At 35.0% G+C, this 19,054-nt stretch overlaps 1 protein-coding gene across 3 annotated transcripts in view; it reads left to right on the plus strand.

Annotated features, from left to right (window-relative positions):
* The window catches only part of RB1 (RB transcriptional corepressor 1), a 156,081-nt gene that overhangs the window by 23,322 nt on the left and 113,705 nt on the right, over positions 1-19,054 (plus strand). The window lies entirely within an intron of this gene.

Consider the following 19,054-nt stretch of genomic DNA (forward strand, 5'->3'; position numbering starts at 1 on the left):
TCCCCCTTTCTTGTTGAATTGGCTAAGACTTCAATACAACGTTGGAAAGAAGTGGTAAGAGTTCCTGCCCTGAAGGAGGAATAATTTTGTATTTCACCATTAAGTATGATATTCGGAGTAGGTTTTCTTAAGATGTTCTTTATCAGATAAAGGAATTTTCCTTCTATTTCTAGTTTGTTGAGAGTTTTAAAAAACTTATTATATTAGAAATGAATGTTGGATTTTGTCAAATGCTTCTTCTGCACCTATTGAGCTAATCACATACTTTCCCTTTTTTAGACTTTTGATGAATAATATTGACTGATTTTCAAATGTTAAAGCAACCTTGTATTCCTGGAATACATAATCAAGTGAAGATTATGATATATTATCTTTTTCATGTAATGTTGCATTTGATTTGCTAAACTTTTTAAAAGAAATTTTACACATATATACATGAGGAATATTGGTCTGTAGTTTTCCATTTTCGGTTATGTCTTTGGCTGGTTTTGTTTCAGAATAATTCTGGCCTTATAGAATGAATTGGGAAATATTTCTTCCTCTTCAATTTTTTTTGTTAGAGCTTGTGTAAAATTGTTATTTTTCCTTAAATGCTTGGTAAAGTCGCATGGACCTAGAGTTGTCTTTGTGGGAAGGTTTCTTAACTATCGATTCAATTTCTTTAATAGGAATTGGGCAATTCAAGTTTATCTATTTCTTTTGGAGTGAAGTTTGGTAGTTTATGTTTTTTAAGGAATTGGTCTACTTCATCTAAGTTGCTGAATAAAATAAATTGGCATAAAATTGTTTATAATGTTTCCTTATTATTATATCTTATATATCTTAGTACACTTTATTAATCTATCTTGTATTAGTTTTCTTTAGTATATGTATCATATATTTTTAATGTAATATGTGATGACATGACCTTCTCTATCCTTTGTAATGCTTTTTACTCTCAAATCTACTCTAATATTAATATAGCCACTTCAGCTTTCTTTTGATAAGGACTAGCATGGCATGCCTTTTTAAAATCCTTTTTATATATAAATATGAATATAAGTAATTTTTAGTATTTATATGTATATTCTTTATATTATATAAAGACCTATTTGCATCTTTATATTTCGAGTGGATTTCTTGAAGATAGCAAAAACCTGTGTCCATCTTTGCCGTTTGATTGGAGTTTTTAGACCGCTGACATTTAATGTGATTCTTGATGTAGTTGGGTTTAAGTCTATTGTTTTGATATTTGTTTGTATTTGTCTCTTCTTTTTGCTTCTTTTTCCTCATTTTGGACTGATTTTTTTAATGATCCGTTTTTTCCTCATTTCTTGGCTTATTAACTATAAACCTTTGTTGTGTTATTTTAGTAGCTGTTTTAGTGTTTATAGTATACATTCTGAACCTATCACAGTCTACATTTGATATTCTGCTTTATATGTAGTATAAAAACCTTATGCCAGTTTACTTCCATCTCTTCCCTCCTAGCCTTTGTTCTGTTGTTACACATTTTAGTTCTACATGTGGTATAAATCCTGCAATACAGACTCCCTCAGTATCCATGGGGGGTTGGTTCCAAGACCCCCCAGAAATACCAAAATCCACAGATGTTCAAATTCCTTATGTAAAATTGAGTAGTGTTCACATAAAACCTATGTACATCTTCCCGTATACTTTAAATCTACATCACTTATAATATTTAATATAATGTAAATGCTATGTAAATAGTTATTGTGCTGTATTGTTTAGGAAATAATGACAAGAAAAACGTCTGTACATGTTCAGTACAGACACAATTGTCTGTTATTTTTATATATATTTTTAATCCACAACTTTTTGAATCCGTGGATGAGGAAACCACAGATATGGAGTTGACTGTACATTATTTTTATTTTTGCTTTAAATAGTTATTTTTAAAAGAGATTTAAATAATAAGAAAAACACATTCTTCATATTTAGCTATGTAGCTACTATCTATGTCCAGTGTTCTTCATTCTTTTGTGGAGGTCCAGATTTCCATCTGGCTTCATTTTCCTTCTGCTCGAAGAATTTTTTGTAACATTTTTTATAGTTAAGGTCTGGTGACGATGAATTCTCTTGGCATTTGTATGTCTGAAAAAGGTTTTATTTTGCTTTTGTTTATGAAAGGTATTTTCACTGGTTAAAGAATTTTAGCTTGACTTCCCCTACCCCACACCCCCCAGTATTTTAAAGATGTGGCTCCACCGTCTAGCTTTCATTGTTTCCAAAGATAAATCTGTTACCATTTTTAGTTGTGTCCCTCTGTATGTAACGTGTCTTATTTTGATTTTTTCTCTTCATCACTAATTTAAGCAATTTGGTTATGATGTGCTTTGGTGTAATCTTAAAGTTTCTCGTGCTTTGAGATTCATTGTGCTACTCGGATTTGTGGATTTATAGTTTTCATCAAATGTGGAAAAATTTTGGCCATTGTGTCTTCAAAAAGTTTTTTGATCCCCTTTCTCCTCCTTTCAGGGTTTCCAGTTACACATGTATTTAACTTTTGATATTTTCCCACAATTCATGTCTATTCTGCTCTGTTTTTTCCTCCAGTTTTCTTTGCTGTGCATTTCATTTTTTATAACTTCTTTTGTTTTGTCTTTGCATTAACCTGTATTTTCTTCTGCAATAATTTAATTTGCCCTTAATCTCATTTAGTGTACTCTTTTATCATAGTTTTTAAATTTTTATCGATAGAAGTTCAAATTGGGTGTTTTAAAATATATCTCATGGTCTCTACTTACCATGTGTGATCTTTCCTCTAGCTCATGGATTGGCAAACTTTCTATAAAGGGCCAGATAATAAATATTTTAGGCTATACAACTCTTCAGCTCTGCTATTGTAGCATGAAAACAGTCATAGACAATAAATAAATGAATAAATGTAGCTGTGTTCAAGTAAAACTTTGTTTACAAAAACAAGTGACAGGCTGGATTTGGCTGTAATTTGCTGACCCCTGCTCTAGCTTCTTGAATATACAGGATTGAGTTATAGTGACTGTTTTGATGTCCTTATCTAGTAGTGATTCTGTATCTGAGTTTTTCAGTTTTGAATTAACTTATTATTCTCCTCATTATAGTTTATATTTTCCTGCTTTTTGTATGTCTGGTAATTTTCTTTCACAGGGGCTGCCAGATATTGTAAATTTTACCTTTTCCTATATTGGATATTTATGTATTCCTTTAAATATTCTTGAGCTTTGTTCTGGGATGAGATTAGGTTTCTTGGAAACAGACAGATCTTTTAAATCTTACTTTTAATGTTTATTTGATGGTACTAGAGATTGGTTTCCTGTAGGGCAAAGATTCTCAACCTTGGCACTATTGACATTTTCTGCTGAATAATTCCTTGTTTCAGGGGCTTGCCTATGAAAATTATAGAAAACAGTGGCCTCAACCCACTAGATGCATGTAGCATACCCTGCCCCCAGTTTTAACAACCAAAATCATCTGTAGACATTGCCAAATGTCCTCTGAGGAGCAAAATCACCCCTGACTGACAACCACTTGTCTAGTATTAAATTTTCACTATTGAGGTAAAACCCTGCCTTTTAATGTATATCCCTTGTATTTTCATGATGTTTTCACCTCTGGCTGTTGGGAACAGGCACTGTTTCCAGCCTGTGTGTTCCCTCAGTCCTTTTTGGTGATTATTTCCTGGCTTTGTTAGTTTCTTCACCTGCATGTGTTAATCAATACTCAATTGACCACTTGAGAGTAATCCTCTGTAGATGTCTGGAGTTCTTTCTCTATGCAGCTCTCTTCTCTTTGGTACTCTGCATTGTGAACTCTAGCTCCTTTGACTTCCCTGGACTCCCAGTTCTGTATGGACATTTTAGAAAGAACACTATGCTCTCCTTGGTTTCCCTCTCCTTGAATTGCTGCCTGGAATTTTTCCCCAGAAAGTTAGTTTGAACATTGGTAGGTTCACATTGTATCATTCTTGTCCTTTACAGCTCACTGTCCTTCATTGCCTAACATCTGGTGTCCTGAGTTATTTCATATTTTTTCCCCTGGCTTTTTAGTTGTTTTAGGCTAAACAGTAAATCTGGTCCATGTTACTCTATCATAACTTGATGCAGAAATCCTCAGTTAAATATTTTTTGTAACCTGCACCCCCTTTTATCAACATCCCCAACCAGAATGATACATTTGTTACAGTTGATGAATCTAGCTGACACATCCTTATCACTCCAAGTTCATAGTTTACATCAGGGTTCACTCCTGGTGTTGTACATTCTATGGGTTTTGACAAATACATAATGATATGTATTCACCATTGTAGTATCATGTGGAGTAGTTTCACGGCACTAAAAATCGTCTGTGTTCCACCTATTCATCCCTCCCTCCTTCACCCTTAACCCCTGGTTTTTACTGTCTCCTTAGGTTTTTTTTTTTTTTTTTAACTGTCTCCTTAGTTTTACCTTTTCCAAAATGTCTTCTTAGTTTTATGTTTTCCAAAGTGTCATATAGTTGGAATCATACAGGAATCAGATTGGATTCTTTCAGTTAGTAATATGCATTTAAGTTTCTTCCATGTTTTTTCATGGCTTGATGGCACATTTCTTTTTAATAATAATATTCCATTGTCTGGATGTATGACAGTTTATCCATTCAGCTACTAAAGGACATCTTGGTTGCTTATAAGTTGTGGCAATTATAAATAAAACTGCTATAAACATACATGTTCAGGTTTTTTGGTGGACATTAAGTTTTTAGCTCCTTGGAGTAAATACCAAGGAGCATAATTGCTGGATCATATGGTAAGGGTATGTTTAGCTTTGTAAAAAAAACTGCCGAACTGTCTTCCAAAGTGACTGTACCATCTTGCATTCCCATCAGCAATGAATGTATTGCTCTACTTCCTTGTCAGCATTTGATGTTGCCAGTGTTTTAGATTTTGGCTATTGTAATAGGTGTTTAGTGGTATCTCATTGTTGTTTGAATTTGCAGTTCTCTAATGGCATAAGATGTTAGGCATCTTTTTTATGTTTATTTGCCATTCATATGTCTTCTTTGGTGAGGTATCTGTTCAGATCTTTTCTGTTTTTTAATTGGGTTATTTTTTTTATTGTTGTGTTTTAAGAGCTCTTTGTATAGTTTGGATAACAGTCCTTTATCAAATATGTCTTTTGCAAATATTTTCTCTGATTTAGTGGCTTGTTTTCTTGTCAGTGTCTTCTGCAGAGGAGGAGTTTTAAATTTTTATTCAGTCCAGCTTATCAGTTCTTCCATTTATGGATTGTAACTTGGTATTATATCTGAATATCATTGCCAAACCCAAAACCAGCTAGGTTTTCTCCTGTATTATCTTCTAGGATTTTTATAGTTTTGCATTTTACATTTAGGTTACTGATTCATTATGAGTTAATTTTTGTGAAGAGGGTAAAGTTTGTTGAGATTCTTTTTTTTGCAGTGGATGTCCAATTGTTCTAGCACTGTTTATTGAAAGACGTCTTTTCTCCATTGTACTGCCTCTGCCCCCTTATCAGAGATCAGTTGATTATATTTGTGTGGGTCTATTTCTGTTCTCTTTATTCTTTTTCTTTGATTTGCCTGTTCTTTCATCAATACCACCCTGTCTTTATTACTGTAGCTTTATAGTAAGTCTTGAAGTTGGAGAATGTTAGTCCTCTGACTTTGTTCTTCCCCTTCAGTATTGTGCTGGCTATTCTTTGTCTTTTGTCTCTTCATATAAACTTTAGGATCAGTTTGTTGATCTCCACAAATAACTTGCTGGGATTTTGATTGGAATTATGTTGAATCTATAGATCAAATTGGAAAGACTGACATCTTGACAATATTGAGCCTTCCTACCCCTGAACATGGGATATTTCTCCATTTATTTAGTTCTTTGATTTCTTTCATTAGAATTTTATGGTTTTACTTGTCTTGATCTTGTAGATATTTTGTTAGATTTATACATTAAAAATGAAATGAGTATTTCATTTTTTTGGATGACAATGAAAATGGTATTGTGCTCTGCTTGTTCATTGTTGACATATAGAAAAATGATTGACTTTTGTGTGCTAACTTTGTATCCTGCAGCCTTGCTATAATTGCTTATTAGTTTCAGTAGTTTCTTGTTGTTGCTGATTCTTTTGGATTTTCTACATAGACAATCCTAATCATATCTGTGAACAAAGGCAGTTTTCTTTCTTTCTTCCCAACCTGTATGCCTTTTCTTTCTTTTTTCTTTTTCTTTTCTTTTTTTTTTTTTTTTTTTGGTCTTACTACATGCATTGTCTTGGACTTCCAATCTGGTGTTGAAAAGGTGTGGTGAAAGGTGACATCCTTGCCTTGTTCCTGATCTTAGTGGGAAAGCTTCTAGTTTTTCACCAGTAAGTATGATGTTAGCTATAGTTTTTTCTGTAGATATTCTTTACCAAATTGAAGAAGTTCCCCTCTCTTTGTAGTTTGCTGAGTATTTTTATCATGAGTGGGTTTTGTCAAACTCTTTTTCTGCATCTATTGATATGAGGATGTGATTTTTCTTTTTTAGCCTGTTAATGTTATGGATTACATTAATTGATTTGAATGTTGAACCAGCCTTGCATACCTGGGATCAATTCCACTTGGGGTTGTGGTATTTTATACATTGTTGGATGGGATTTGCTAATATTTTGTGGAGGATTTTTGCATCTATTTTAATGGAGATATTGGTCTTTAGTTTTTTGTTTGTTTTTCCTTGTAATGTCTTTGTCTGATTTTGGTATTAGCGTAGTGCTGGCTTCATAGAATGAGTTAGGAAGAGTTTCTCTGCTTTCATCTTCTGGGAGAGATTGCAGAGAATTAGTATAATTTCTTCCTTAAATATTTGGTAGAATTCGCCAGAAAAGCCATCTGGACCTGGTACTTTCTGTTTGGGGAGTTTATTAATTATTGATTCTGTGACTGATTCTGTGATTATCTTGATTCTATGTCTATAAATATAGGCTTATTCAGATTGTCTATTTCCTCTTGTGTGAGTTTTGGCATATTATGTCTTTCAGGGAATTGGTCCATTTCATCTAGGTTATCAAATGTGTAGACATAGAATTGTTCACTGTATTCCTTTATTATCCTTTTAGTGTCATAATACTCTGTAGTAATATACCCTCTTTCATTTCTTAGTAATTTGTGATTTGATTAGTAATTTGTGTCTTCTCTTGTTTTTTTGTTGTTGTTGTCAGTCTGGCTAGAGGCTTATTGATTTGGCTGATCTTTTTGAAGAATCAGCTTTTGGTTTCATTGATTTTCTTAATTTCTTGTTTTCAGTTTCATTGATTTCTGCACTATATTTTATTTCTCCTCTTCTGCTTACTTTGAATTTAATTTACTCTTCTTTTTCTGCTTTCCTAAGGTAGAATCTTAGATTATTGACTGTAGATCTTTCTGCTTTTCTAATATATGTACACTATAAATTTCCCTCTTAAGCACTGCTTTTGCTGCATCCCACAAATTTTTACAAATTGTATTTTCATTTAGTTCAAACTATTTTTTAAAAACTTCTCTTGAGATTTCTTCTTTGATCTTTGTGTTATTTAGAAGTATTTTGGGATTTTCTAGATATCTTTCTGTTACTGATTTTTAGTTTAATTCCATTGTGGTCTGAGAGCATGCATTGTAGGACTTCTCTACTATTTAATTTGTTTAGATGTGTTTTATGGCCCAGAATACGGTCTGTCTTGGTGAATGTTGCATGTGAAGTTGAGAAGAATGTTTATTCTGCTGTTGTCAGATGAAGTAATTTATAGATGTCAGTTATATCTAGTTAATTTATTGGTGGAAGAAAGTTTTTCATATTTTTTCCTAATTATTTTTCTAATGTCTGTAGGATATGTAGTCATTTTTCCTCTAATATTAGTAATTTGTGCCTTCTCTTTTTCTTCTGGATTCATCTGGCTAGAGTTTTATCAATTTTAATTAATTTTGTTCAAAACCCTGCTTTTGTTTTTTACTGTTTTTCTATTTTAATTTATTGATTTTTGGGGGGGTTGGTTTTAATTTCTTCTTTAATTTTTCCTGGCTTTTGCAGGTCGAAGCTTATGTCATTGATTTGAGTATTTTATTCTTTACTAGTGTAATTTAATATTATAAATTTCCTTGTAAGCACTACTTTTATCTGCATTACACACGCTGGTATGTTGTGTTTTCATTTTTCATTCAATTAAACATATTTTCCAAATCCATGTGACTTTCTCTTTGAATGGGTTATTTAGAAGCACATTGTTTAGTTCCCAAGCATTTTTTGATTTTCTGGATATCTTTCTGTTATTGACTTCTTATATAATTCTGTGCCTTTTCAGTTCTTTACAGCTTCTTAAAATTTGTTGGGATTTGTTTTATGTCCCAGAAAATGGTCTGTTTTTGTGAATGTTTCATGGATATTTGAAAAGAATGTGTATTCTGCTACTGTTGGGTAGAATGTTCTATAAGTGTTAAATCAAGTTGCATGATCATGTTGCTTTCCTGTACCTTCACTGATTTTCTTTCTATGTATTTCATGGATTACTGAGGGCCAAATTTGTGTTTTTGTTATTTTATTTTATTTTATTTTATTTTATTTATTTGTTTGTTTGTTTGTTTGTTTATTTATTTATTTATTTGGTGACTGGCTGGTATGGGGGTGAGGGAGGAATTTGAAGTCTCCAACTTTAATTAGAATAGTCTCTCTCCTTTTAATTGTTTTTGATTAATGTGGTTTGAAGTTATTAGGTGCATACAGGTTTAGAATTTTTATGGCTTCTTGGTGAATTGACGCCTTTATCATTATGTAATGTTCCTCCTTATCCCAATTTATATTTTTTGTTACATGGTGTCCACATGTCCATTCCACTTTTCTGGTGATTAGTGTTTACTTTTACCTTCATTTTGGTTTTAACCTATCTCTGTCTTTATATTTAAATGGGCATTTTGTTGTTTTGTTTGTAATCAGCATTCATTGAGCATTTTTAGCAGAATTCTTCTTACTTCTTTTAGGGTTCCCTGTGTCTCTTGCTTTTGTGCTGTGCCACAGATAAGCCAGTATTCATGTCTTTTTCTCTTCTTGGAGGTTCCTGCCTTTCCTTAGATTTCAGATTATTTGGTTTCCTTAAAACTGCAAGTCTCTGTTGGGTTCAAGAAAGGGTATGATTTTGTTTCTTATCTGGCTTGTTCTTGTTGTGAGGGTGGGAGCAACACTCTGAAGCTTTCTGCATTCTAGGAAGAAGTGGAATTATACATTACCTTTTGCTTTCTGTGAATGTTTACCTTGGTAATTTGTTTAATATCTATCCATAGGACTAATTAAAACTATACCAGACTTCTTCTGTTTTAAACCTATCTATTCAGTCTCAAGTTGTTGTTTTGCATTACCTCTCAACATTTATCCTTTCTTTTCTCTTACCAGCAGTGCATATGCCTGTGTGATATATTTTCTCCTTCTTACTAGTCTTTTGTTTTCTTCATCCAATTTATTTTACTGCTTGATCTTTTAAAATGAATAGTTTACACAGTTTGCCCCACCTTTTATTTTAAAATTTATTTTTCATTGTTACAACCCTTTCTTAATAGCCTCCACTTAATGTCTCCCAGATATGAAGAGAATAAAGTACAGACTGTTCCAGTGTTTGGAGTCCGCCATATCTGGTACTTTAGCCTTCCTTTCAGTCTTATTATTTTTTTTCCAATGCCTTGTGCTCTCCTCTCTCAGATTATATGTTCGTGCTATTTCCCTCTTCTTGGAGTAGAAAACCCATCTTTATTCTGATAGCCCAAATTCTGCGTATTTTTAAGGTGCAGTTTAAGCTTCTTCTCTATGAAGTGTTTCCTGATTTGTTTAAGCCATTCTGAACTCTTTTTGTTTCATTGGATAATTTATTGTTGACTCTACTCATTTGGAAGAGACAGGCAATATAGAAACATAGTTAAGACCATGAGCATTGTCCACTAGCCCTACCAGTGGACTAAGTTACTAAGTTGCTAATATTACTATTTTATTTTTTCGTGGCTCACTGGTAAGGGGATCTGAACCCTTGACTTTGCTGTTATCAGCACCATGCTCTAACCAACTGAACTAATGCTAATATTTTTGGTAATTTAACTTTTCATTTATTTGTGCTTTGTTTGTAAAACTCATTTGTAGAGTCCTTATTTAAAATTCTTAGAGTTCTTTTGCATGTTTCTTGTTAACAATTTTATATAATTCTCTAATTGTGATATGCTCTTTTAAATGGTGGTTTCAATTTAAAGTGCCTTTTTTTTTTTTGGTATACTGTGCTTGGAGTCTGTGAGATATATATATATATATATATATATATGAACAAATTAGGGATTCTGGTTCCATTTTTTTGTGTGTGTCCAGTCCAGTGAGTCAGTGATAAAGCGTATGAGAACTGAACTGTGGTTGCCTTCTAATCTCTGGTCAAGTGTTGATTATTTTTGAAATGGCAATGATATGATCATAAACAAAATCATAAGTATTTCACTTTACTTCCTCCTTCTTCCATATGACTGAATTAAGCTGAGGTAATTATCTTCAAACACAGAAACAGTATTAAGAGTAAGTTGCTCTTGGAGGTGGTTACCAAAAAAATTTAATAGCTTTATTGAGCTATAATCCACATACTATAAGTTGACCCATTAAAAGTGTACAATTCACTGGTTTTTAGTGAAGATATCTTGTATTCATGGATCGGAAGAATTAATGTTGCCAAATGTCCATACTACCCAAAGTGATCTACAGATTAAGTGTAATCTCTATCAAAATTCCAGTGACATTTTTCACAGAAATAGAAAAACAATTCTAAAGTTTGTGTGGAACCACAAAAGACTGCAAATAATTAAAGCAATATTGACCAAGAAGAGCAAAGCTGGAGGTATCACACTTCCTGATTTCAAATTATATTACCGAGTTATAATAATCAAAACAGTATGGTACTGGCCTAAAAAACAACACATAGACCATTGGAGCAGAATAGAAAGCCCAGAAATAAATAAACCCAATCATATATGGTCAACTGATCTTTGACAAAGGCACCAAGAAAACACAATGGGGAAAGGATAGTCTTTCAATAAATCGTGCTGGGAAAACTGGATATTCACATGCAAAAATATGAAATTGGATCCTTATCTTACACCATGCACAAAAACCAACTCAAAATGGATTAGAGACTTAAACATTAGACCTGAAACCATAAAACTCCTGGAAGAAAACATAAGGGAAAAACCTCATGACATTGGTCTTGGTAATTATTTTTCTGATATGGCATCAAAAGCACAGGCAACAAAAGGAAAAATAAATGAGACTACAAAAATAAACAAATGAGACTACAAATAACTACTGCTTCATTGCAGTATTATTCACAATAGCCAAGATATGGAAACAGCCTAAGTGTCAGTCTATGGATGAATGGATAAAGAAAATGTGATATATATGTATAATGGAATATTATATGTATATATACATATACATTATATAATATCAAACTAAAAAGTTTCTTCACAGCAAAGGAAACAGTCAACAAAATAAAAAGGCAGTCTACAAAATGGGAGAAAAATATTTGCTAATTATATATCTGATAAGGAGTTAAGAACCAAAATGTATAAGGAACTCATACAAATCAATAGCAAAAACAAATAACCCAATTAAAACATGGGCAAAGGACCTGAATAGACATTTTCCAAAGAAGACATGCAAATGAGCAACAGGTACGTGAAAAGGTGCTCAACTTCACTAATCATCAAGGAAATGCAAATCAAAACCACAAATGAGATGTTACCTCACTCCTGTAAGAATGGCTGTTACCAAAAAGTCAAATGGTAACAGGTGTTGGAGAAGATGTGGAGAAAAGGGAACCTTTGCACACTGTTGGTGAGAATGTAAATTGGTACCTTTATGGAAAACAGTATGGAAGTATCTCAGAAAATTAAAAATGGAACTACCACATGATCCAGCAATCCCACTTTTGGGTGTGTATTCAAAGGAAATGAAATCAGTATGTTGAAGAGATATCTGCACTCCCGTGTTCATTGCAGCGTTATTCACAATAGCCAAGATGTGGAAACAACCTAAGTGTCAGTCTATGGATGAATGGATAAAGAAAATGTGATATATATGTATAATGGAGTATTATTCATTATATGTGTGTAATGGAATATTATTCAGCCTTAAAAAAGTAGGAAATCCTTCCATTTGCTACAACATGGGTGAACCTGTAGGATATCATGCTAAGTTAAATAAACCAGACAAAGACAAATACTGCATTATTCCATTTATATGTGGAATCTGAAAAAAAAAATTAAATACATAGAAACAGAGTAGAAAGGAGGTTACCAGGGTGAGGGTATATGGAGAGATGTTGGTCAAAGGGTACAAACTTTCAAGTTACAAAATGAATAAGTTCTGGAGACCTAATGTACAACAGGGTGACTATAGTTAAAATGTTTCATATACTTGAAGTTTGCTAAGAGAATAGATCTTAAGTATTCTCACTACATATGCATAAAAATGGTTACTATGTGAGGTGATGGGTATGTTAATTAGCTTGATTGTGGTAATCATTTCACATTGTGTACATGTATCAAACCATCATGTTGTGTACCTTAAATGTTGTACATTTTTTTGGTCAATTATAGCTCAATAAAGCTGGGGGGAAAAGGTCAACTCATTTATTCATTAGTGGTGTTTTTCTTTTTTGAAGAAGTATATGTGATATTTGGTTGAAAGAGTTGACATACAAACTTTGGAAGATACCTTTTATCCACATAATTGAATCTGAGTTGTAGGCATTAGCCTCTCTCCTCAGTGTTTTTCAGCCTTGTTTTCAAGAGTAGTAGACACCAGTTTCATAGCTATTTTACAGAAAAGCCAGTTAGTGGCCTTTTGAGAATGGTGGCAGTTATCTCCTTGGGTTGATCATATTTGGGATTTGGCTCAATAAAGTAAGCAGGGAAATTGATGAGAAATGAAGTGATAGGTCAATTATATGTCAGCTGTTTAGCAAATGCGGTCTGTAATGTCATTTCTTTGTATGACCTACCCTTGTTGATACTCACTAGTTTGCTATCAATGTGTGAATGGAAGCTGAAGTAACTATAGTAAAACCAACAGTCTTAGCTTATGCCCTGTCTGGTGTTTCAATTGCTGCTTGTTTCTCTGAGTGTACTAAGAAAAAAAGAAGGAAAGCCACTCTATCCTATATTAGGGAATGGCTCACAGCTTTTTTTTAAAAATACACATTTAACACCACATTAGAGCTGGACACTACTAGGCTCTTGGAGAATGGTGGCAAATTAGTCATTTTTTGTGCCTTCAAGATGCTTACAGACTAGTTGAGATAGGCATAAATGAGCAAGCAAGTAAATCACAATTCAGTTAAGAGCTCTGATAGGCCTATGCACTGAGTTCTTAAGGAGTTCTTAAGGGAGGGAGTTCAAGGTCCTCATCTTTTGGACAGAGGCCAGGTAAATCTTGCCAGGTAACATGTTTTTCCGGGATTAGAATCAACTGTCTCCCCACAAAGGCATGGTATAACTGAATGGCTGATTCAGCTGGTGTTTATCCCTGAATGTTATATTAAAAATGTGATTGAAGTACTGGCTGGTTAGCTCACTTTTGTGTTACCTGCACCAGGCACTCCCAAGTCAAGAGTTCAGATCCCCGTACTGACCAGCCACACACACAAAAATAAATAAAATAAAAATAAATAAAGTGATTGAGTACAAGCAAAGTTAGCTTTTTACGTTCTTCTTCTTGGCTGTGCTACTCTTACTTTTTATTTCTGTGCACATCCAAGAATGTCCTTAGCAATAGAATGCTGTCAGCTAATATTATACAATTGAAAAGGGGGATTTTCTGGCATATTAACATGTTATTTCTTTTGTTTCTGCATATAACCTAGGTGAGGAGGAAATCCAGGAGTAGAAGATAAAGGCAGCTCTTTGCCCTATTTTCCTAGAATGCCTTCCTGTAATACATTTCATATAACCTTATTTCTAATCACTTATTATAGTCTTATGAATTAAATGTTAAGGTGTATCCTTCTGACTGAGGTAGATAACGTATTTCTTGTGGCTTGCTTTTATTTTTCATATTTCAAAAAGTATAGGCTAGAGAGAATATTATTTTTAACTTTAAAAATTGCAGTTTAAATCCTTATTAGTTATGATAGCATGAGTAGTAATTTTCTGATGTCTGATTTTCTGACACTTCCGAGATGACTTTTGTCACCACTTGATGGAGCTCTTTTATAAGTAAGTGCATAGTAAAAAAGCAAGTACAAGTTCAGTAATTAGAGGTTGTCATTAGAGTGGTTCAAAATGAACTCGAATGATAGCGTAATAGGTAGCCTCTTCAACTGTTAATTGTAGATTTTGATTTAAACTGTAATATATATAATTAAAATTTTGATATTTTAAAGATTTTTCTCAAGAGTATTCCTAATTTTTCTCTCTTGCTTTATATAAATTTAGTATTTTTGTTGGCTTAACTTTTTTCCTGTTTTATGATTGTAGATAATTTAGAAAATGTATGTAGGCTTAATGAAGAAAATGAAAACAGTTTATAATCCTACCACCTAGAGATAATCATTAACTTTTGATATATTTTTTCCTTCCCTTCTTTACTTTTTTTGGTTTTTCACAAAATTGGAATAAAAATATATACAGAATTTTGTATTCTGTTTTTTTTCCCCTTATAACATTATATCTTGGATATTTTTTCATGTTCTTATAATATTCTTTGAAAATGTTTCAGGGGTTTTATATTATTCCATGATATAGCTCTATCATAATTTATTTAGCCGGTCTGCTTTAAGATATGTAGACCTTTCCTATTATTTTTGCTATTATAGATAATTCTTTGAAAGTCTATTACACTATCTTGACTCAACTCTCCAGTTATTTTTACTGGATAAATTCTTAGATAAAAATGAAGTATTTTAAGGATCTCGATGCATATTAACAAAGTGCCTTTCAATTTACACTATTCTGAGGTTTAGCATTTTTAACAAAGTTTGAAAAGTACTGTTTTCTCATTTACAAAATGCTTATTCCTTTCCCATTTTTCTGCCTTGTTTTACTTACCGTGTCTTTTTGGTAGTTGTTTTGGCTGGGTAAGAATAATTTTCTTATGGTTTAACTATTTTTAAAGTGCTGTTCTGTGCCCTTTTCACAATTTTCATCTAAATTTTCAAGAAAACACATCAGTTACAGATTTTAGGTTATAAATTGTCATGGGGAAACAAGAAAGGCCTAGAGCTTAAAAGAGCAATCAGGCTAGAAAGCAGAATGAGATGTGAGAACCATCTGTATGAAGATGATGGGGGTACTGTAGGAGTGGATAAGATTGCTGAGGAAAAGAGAGAATGGTGGAAAAAAGCTCTTGGGGTTAAGAAACACTGAAAAAGTTGTGAGAGAGGAAGGAAAGAGAGTGAGAATGTTAAAGTGTAAAGTTAAGGAAAAAAGTTTCACGAGAGTGGATTGAAGGAGAAAAATTGCAGATGCTGCATAGAGGTCTTTCTGGATGAAATCAAAAAAGGCCATTTGATTTAGAAAGAGCGAGATCTTTGACGACTTAAATAATAGTGTTTGTATAGTGAGAGGGGTGTGTGTTAAGTGGGTGTAGTATGTGTACACTGTGAGAATGTGTGGTGCATGTGTGTATGAGAACAGTGAAGTGTGTGTGTACACGGAGAGGGAGTGTGTGTGAAGTAAGGATAGTTGCTTGACAAGGTTTAGGAATGGAAGGATAGTTTTGTTTTAAAGGTGATACAAGCTTATTTGTAACCAAAGTGAAAGAAACTTTTAGAGAGAGAACTGTTAGAGAAATTATAAAAGACAGAGGGAGGAATTAGTAAGCTGTGTCTTCAAGGACACCGAGAGACAATGTCATCTAAGGTGGGAGGGAGGGAGGGATAAGAGATATTAATTTGAGAGTGGAGGATAATGGCCATTTGTCAATGTCAGAAGAAAAGAGGGACTTGAAGATGTAGAGACATTTTGAGGAAGACTGGAAGATACAGAAATCAGAAATGACTTGATGTGGAGAAGAATGTTGAAGCTTTAGGTATTGTGATTCTTCAACCTTCTCAATAAAATAGAAATCAAGACCACTGCTTAAGAGTATAGAACTCTTGATGGGGGTGATGAGATTAAGGATTTCTATAGTGAGAATGTAAGGAACATCAATGTAGAAATGTAATAAAGAAAATCTCTTACATGAACAATACTAAATTGAGTATTAGGAAACTTGGGTTTTAGGTCATGGCATTGACTGACTGTGATGAGCAAGTCTAAACTCTGTAGTCTTTAGTTTCTTAAACTACACAATGAGAGGCGAATCAGATGATCTTTTCAGATTGAAAAATCTTAAATCAAACTCAACTAAAAATGAACAAAACATATAAAACTACAGTAATCAAGACATTGTGGTGTTGGTGGAAAAAAAAAAGAAGTAAATCAATGGAATAGAACAGAGAATTCAGAAATAGACCCATATGTGTGTGTGTGTGTGTGTGTGTGTGTGTGTATTCAATTTTTTTTTTTTTACAGATATACAAAGCTAATTCAATGGAGGAAGGATATTCCTCTTAACAAATGATGCTGGAGCAAATGGAAATCCATATGCTAAAAAGGAACTTCCATATCTACCTTGCAGCATTTATAAAAGTTAACTCAAAATGAATCATAGACCTAAACTTCTAGAACATGACATAGGAGAAAATCTTTGTGAACTTCAGTTGGGCAAAGATTTCATAGATATTATTACTGAAAGCACAACCCATAAAAGAAATAAATTAATATATTGAGCTTAATCAAAATTTAAAACTTCTCCTTGAAATAGTCTATTTAAGAACATGAAAAGACAAGCCATATTTGAAATAAAGATCACATTTTATTCATGGGAAAGGTCTTTAAGTTTTCAAAAATCAGAACCTAGAGCATAGAAAGGCAGTGAAGTGTCAGACCAAGATCTGCTCAGAGCCAGGAGAGACTCCTTCCTGTGGGGAAAAGGTAGGCAAGGGGAATCCCCAGTGCTCTGTGCTCCTGCTGTGGATGCCTGCAATTCAAGCTATAAGAGAGCCTTGTGGCTCTTGCAAGCTATGAGCTAGTGTGGGGAGCTGCTTGGGGTCCACACCCCTGCATTAATCCATAGAGGGGGTTCATGCTGAGCTTTCCCATTCCCTGGGTCCCAGGCTGCTATTGAACATTGTCATTTTGGGGTCAGAGCCAGCACCAGAGTGTGTTTTGCCCTGGGCCCTAATAGCCATGGCATCTTCACACGCCTAAGGCCTCTTCATCACACTGACTCTGGCACCTGAGCTCATGAGGTGCCCAGCACCCCTGGGAACAGGTGGTTCAGTGCAGTGTGGAGGCCATCCCCAGGACAGAGGGAGCCAGCACTTGCATTTTCTGGAGCCTGAGACCTGACCAAACAGGGCCTTCTGCCACCTCCATCATCCCTGCCTACTTCAGTGGAGTGCCTATGCATCTCTCCTGGGGGCAGAGTACTGCTGTGGTTCCAGTGAACCCACCCAAACCCACCCACTCCAGCTGGAAGCTGCAGAATGACCACATGCCCCTCCTGGGGACACAGACTCCCATCTGTAGATCCAGCAAGCCTGCTCAGGGCCACCTGCTCCAGCTGGGGAGCTGCAGGGTACCCCAGCATCCCTCTTGAGGGGGCACAGGGTCTGGCTCACACCCCCAGTGATCTCATCCAGAATGGCCCACTCCAGCTGAAGAGCTGTGGAGCACCCCATTGTCTCTTAAGTACACAGAGTTCCTCCCAGTGACCTTGCCCAGTATCGCCTGCTTCAGTTGAGGAGCTGCAGAGCACCCCAGCATTTTTCTTGGGAGCTCAAGATCCTAGCAGTGGCCTCAGTAACTCCACTCAGGGTCACTAACTCCAGCTGAGGAGTTTCTGAGCACCTCAGTGTCTCTCTCAGGGGTGCAGTATCCTGGCTGCAGCACCAGTGAGCCCACTCAGGGTTGCCAGTTTAAGCTGAGGAGATGTAGAGCACCCTAGCACCTCTCTCAGGGGCACAGAATCTGGGTTGCGGCACCAGCGAGTCTGCACCGTGTCACCCACTTCACCTGAAGAGCTGCAGAGCACCCCAGTGCTTCTCCTGGGAGGCCAAGACCTCACCCACAGCCCCAGAAACCCTGCCCAGTGTCTCCTATTTCAGCCAAGGAGCCTCAGAAAACTCTAGCACCTGTACCAGGAGTCTAAGGTTCCATTTGCAGCCCTAGTGACCTCCCCAGGGTTGGCCTCTCCACTTGAGGAGGTGCAGAGCTCCTGAATGCTCCTTCCAGGGTTCTACAGTCCATTCTGCTACCCAAGTGACCCTGCCTACTTTAGCAGAGGAACAACCGATTTCCATAGCACCTCTGCATAGAACCCTGAAGTGCCAGTGATGCCATTCAGGGTTGCTCACTTCAGCTGAAGAAGCACTGAATGCACCAGTGCATCTCCCAGAAGCTTAAGGTCTCAGTTGCAGCCCCAGCAACCCTGCCCAATGTCACCCACTCCAGCAAAGAGCTGTCAAACACCCTAGTGCCTAAGCCATGAAGGCACTCACAGATAACTCTAACATTGAATACAGTCAAAGAAATCACAAAGGTACTACACCACTACCCTTACCCAAAACCTAACCTAAAACACCCTAACTGACTGACACTGTAGAACACATCAACAGGGAAATCTTCAAAATCTACTGTAGAAAATGAGAGTGACTGTTCTACCAGATGCCCAGACATCAGTATAGGGATATGGGAAACATGGGAAAACAAGGAAACATGACACCTCCAAAAGAATACAATAATTCTCCAGTACCAGGCCCCAAAGAAAGGAAATCTATGTAATGCCTGAAAAGGAATTTAAAATACTTACCTTAAGGAAACTTAACAAAATGAAAGAGAATAAACACAACAAACACAACAAATCAAAAAAACAATTTATGATCTGATGGAGAATTCAACAAAGAGATAGATAGATATAAAAAAGAACTAAACAAAAATCTTGGAATAAAGAATTCATTAAATGAAATACAAAATACAATTGATGGCTTGAGCAACAGGGTAGATCAAG

The sequence above is a fragment of the Cynocephalus volans genome, chromosome 7 (assembly GCF_027409185.1).
Source record: "Cynocephalus volans isolate mCynVol1 chromosome 7, mCynVol1.pri, whole genome shotgun sequence".
NCBI classification, from domain to species: domain Eukaryota; kingdom Metazoa; phylum Chordata; class Mammalia; order Dermoptera; family Cynocephalidae; genus Cynocephalus; species Cynocephalus volans.